Source organism: Hevea brasiliensis, chromosome 8 (assembly GCF_030052815.1).
Source record: "Hevea brasiliensis isolate MT/VB/25A 57/8 chromosome 8, ASM3005281v1, whole genome shotgun sequence".
Lineage (NCBI taxonomy): Eukaryota > Viridiplantae > Streptophyta > Magnoliopsida > Malpighiales > Euphorbiaceae > Hevea > Hevea brasiliensis.
In genome coordinates, this window is record NC_079500.1 from 71,420,592 (window position 1) to 71,425,211 (window position 4,620).

Below are 4,620 nucleotides of genomic sequence, written 5' to 3' on the forward strand. Positions count from 1 at the left end.
AACAATTGCAGAATTAAAAGCCAAACCTTAAACCACCCATGGAAGCCAAACCATGCGCACCATTGATGGTGTTTTTTCAAGTATGCCGCCAACTTGCTTTGCAACCAGCAATGAACATTTGATCTCATGATCAAACACACAATTAAATCATATAATCATCAATCTAAATGGCAAATATAGTGGCTCTGATACCAATTGAAGGAACGGAAGCATGAAAAACACAAGTTTATACCATTGAATTCAAAAAATTTTCACCTAGGGTCACATGCATCATGCAAGATTTATTTTTATCTATTTGATTTCAATGATAAACAACATATTAAAACTCTTTTAATATGTTTTTGGATATGTATTTGCCATTTAAGATTTTAAAATTAATCAGATTAATTTTAGAACCCTAGATTAAATCAAGAACGATTACACTAACCTCTTGATGCACCGCAATGTCGCGCTTTGAGATTCGTCTTCAGGACACCAGATGTTGTCCCTCTAGCTTTTTCACACCAAGAACACCTATGGCAGCCCTTGAAGAGCTTCTAAAGCTTTTTCTATTAATTAGAAAATCAAGTTCTGCCTTTTAAGAGATTAAAGATGTAGACAGGACACTAGAAACAATTTCTAGTGTTCTTAATTCAAGAGATTGATGGCTAATCTCTTTCAATTGATGAGAGATGAAGAAGAATAGAGGGAGGGCTGCAAAATGGCGTGACAAAGGAGTGTGGCTGCTGGTTATCTTTTATTTTCTCATAACAACACTTAAATAGCTAGGTTAACACATTAAACCCTTGCCACATGTCACCCTTTGATTAGCTCTAGGTTTAAGTGACCCAATCACATTGTGCCAAGTGTCAAACCTATATTTAATCTTGATTTTAATCATCTTACATGATTAAAAAAACATTTGGCAAGCTTATGTGTTATGCCATGTGTCACCATCTCATGATGCCACGTGTCACACTGTGAAATGACTAAAATGCCCCTGTGTCTTAATTTTGAGTTCTTAACCCAAAATAATTATTTTCTTCTTCTAATTAATTTATATCAAATATAAATTAATTAATTAATCTCTATTAATTAATTTCTCATTAATTAAATTCATATTTAAACACTTTAAATATAAATTTAATTTATACTGCACATCCAATAATCTTGATTTGGTTTCAAGTCATTCTAGGGACTTTGCAATTTAATTGCAAACCAAACCAATTTAATTAATCAATTAAACTCTTTAATTAATTAATTAAATCATATTTAAATAGGTGATAACTTGTGTATGTGTGTGACTTACTAGGCTCATCACTAATTGGCAATGAGACATGATATCAACTCTTAATATCATCAGAACTCTTTCTTACCATAAATGATTTCTCTAAATCATTTTATGAACCTCATAGACCATGGTTAACACCTAGCATAGCATGCCATGGCCACCCAATTAGTAATAAGGTTTACCTTAAATGAACCTATAATCATATGTTACCATGCACTAGAATCTCTCTGTTACAAAATCCCAACTCAAGCTAGAGTCATGGTTTATGTCAAACTCCATTTGCTATGAATATTATATTCTCTTTTAATTCCAGTTCTTGATTAAAAAGATTTTCTCATCAGAAACTCTTTTCTGAATAAATCTATCTGTCTTGGCCAGGAACTTGAAACATTAAGAACAATTAAATGAACGTAGGATTTTATCTCTATTTACTTAGAGGAATAGATTCCATCTTGATCAACACCTACCTCCATATATAACTAGTAGGAGCCAACACATGCCCATATACCCATACACAGTACAAGTATGAAAGCAGTATCAAACTCAAACTACCTATATACAAGATAACTGTGCTATCTCAGGTCTAAAGATTATATGCACTGATATGATTTATGACAAAACATTGACAAGAATAAACTCCATGTGCTTGTCATAAGTGTCACTGGTTCGGCCTAATTATCATTTATAAGTGCCTATCATGTTTGTTATATGGCATGAGACTCACCATTCCATCTTATTTATATCTCATATAAATAACTTGGGAACAAACATGAATACAATCTTTCTGGATAAGTCATGTCCTTATTATGAAGTATCCTCGATTGTGAACCTATTTATGATACTTCGTGCTAAAAATATTGTCACTCATATTCTTAACAACTTAAGAATAATATTTCTAACAAAATATCAATGGACCTTTTCTATTACACATAAATATATTATGTAAATGGAAAAGTGGAAATGCCTTTTATTAATAAAAATATGTACAAGATACATACTAAATGATATGCTCTAGGGCATACTACTAACAGTATCTTCTTAGCATAGACACGTGGAACAGATTGTGGATCTTGTCCAGCTCTGGTGGTAAAGCTAGCCTATAGGCCACTGGACCCACACGTTCAATGACTTCATATGGGCCAATGAACCTAGGGCTTAACTTACCTTTTCTTCCAAACCTCAATACCTTCTTCCACGGTGACACCTTGAGGAACACTTTGTCGCCAACCGCATATTCTATTTCTTTTCTCTTCAGGTCGGCATAAGATTTCTGTCTATCTGAGGCAACCTTCAGATTGGCTTTGATTAGTTTTACTTTCTCCTCAATCTGTTTCACCAAGTCTGGCCCTACCAGTTTGTCTTTGCCCAATTTAGTCCAGCATACTGGAGTTCTACATTTCCTCCCATACAGTGCTTCATACGGGGCCATTTGGATGCTAGCTTGGTAGCTATTGTTGTATGCAAATTCTGCCAGTGGGAGGTATCTATCCCAACTTCCCTCCAACTCAATGACACAACTCCTCAGCATATCCTCAAGGACCTAACATATATTTCATGTTATTATTATCATTTTAGTTCAATATTTGTATTAATTCCATTTGTTTCAATTGTTTACCTGGATTACTCTTTCTGATTGCCCATCCGCTTGAGGATAGAAAGCTGTGCTAAAGTGGAGTTGTGTACCCAAGGATTCATGCAACTTCTTCCAAAATCTTGATGTAAACCTTGGGTCTCGATCAGATATGATGGAAAGTGGAATTTCATGCAGTCTAACTATCTCATTGATATACAATTCTGCTAACTTCTCCAGTGAGTAGTCAGTCCTAACTGGCAGAAAGTGTGCTGACTTCGTTAATCTATCTACTATCACCCATATTGCATCATGTTTCTTCTGGGTGAGAGGTAGACCACTCACAAAATCCATGGTCACCCGATCCCATTTCCATTCAGGTATGCGTATAGGCTGTAGCAAACCTGATGGAACTTGATGTTCTGCCTTGACTTGCTGACATGTCAAGCATTTAGTCACATAATTAGCTATGTCCTTCTTCATACCAGGCCACCAATACTGAAGCTTCAGATCATGATACATCTTTGTACTTCCTAGGTGCATAGCATAAACACTGGCATGTGCCTCTTTCAGAATACTGGCTTTCAATTCCCCATTATCTGGTACACATACTCTTCCTTTGTAGTGCAAACACCCATCTGCTTTCACCTCATAGTCAGTTGCTTTTCCCTCTGAGATTTTGCTCATAATAGCCATTAACTTTTCATCTGCCTTTTGCCCATCTAAAATCTGTTGTAGCAGGTTTGGCCTCACTTGCAACTCAGCCAAAATAGCTCCATCTCGAACCAAAGATACACGAGCATTCAATGATCTCAAAGCTGTGATGGATTTTCTGCTCAAAGCATCAGCAACTACATTTGCCTTCCTAGGATGGTAGTCAATTACACAATCATAGTCCTTCAGGAACTCAATCCATCGCCTCTGTCTAAGGTTGAGCTCCCTCTGAGTTGGCAAATATTTTAGACTTTTGTGGTCTTTGTAAATGTAGCACTTTTCACCATACAAGTAATGCCTCCATATCTTTAGTGCGAAGATAATTGCTGCAAGTTCTAAATCATGGGTAGGGTAATTCTGTTCATGTGGCCTTAGCTGCCTGGAAGCATAAGCGACCACCTTCCCCTCTTGCATCAATACACACCCTAACCCATTATGAGAGGCATCACTGTAGACCACAAAGTCCTTTCCTGACACTGGATGTGTTAACACTGGTGCCTCTGTCAACATAGCCTTCAACTTCTCAAAACTAGTCTGACACTTGTCATTCCAATCAAATCTGATATTCTTGTGTAACAATTTGGTCATTGGAGCAGCTATTAAGGAAAATCCCTTCACAAATCTCCTGTAATACCCAGCTAGCCCCAAGAAGCTTCTGACCTCAGTTGTATTCCTGGGAGGCTTCCATTCCATCACTGCTTCTATTTTCTTGGGATCCACTCTAATCCCATCAGCTGACACTATGTGTCCAAGGAATGCAATTTCATTTAACCAGAAGTCACACTTTGACAATTTAGCATACAGCTTCTTTTCTCTCAGGGTTTGCAGAACAATCCCCAAATGTTCATCATGCTCTTCCCTAGTCTTGGAATACACCAAAATATCATCAATAAAGACCACTACGAACCGATCTAGGTATGGATGGAAGATACGGTTCATAAGGTCCATAAATGCCGCAGGTGCATTTGTTAGGCCAAAGGGCATCACTAGGAACTCATAATGCCCATATCGGGTCCTGAATGTAGTCTTTGGCACATCTGCATCCTTCACCCTCAACTGATGATAC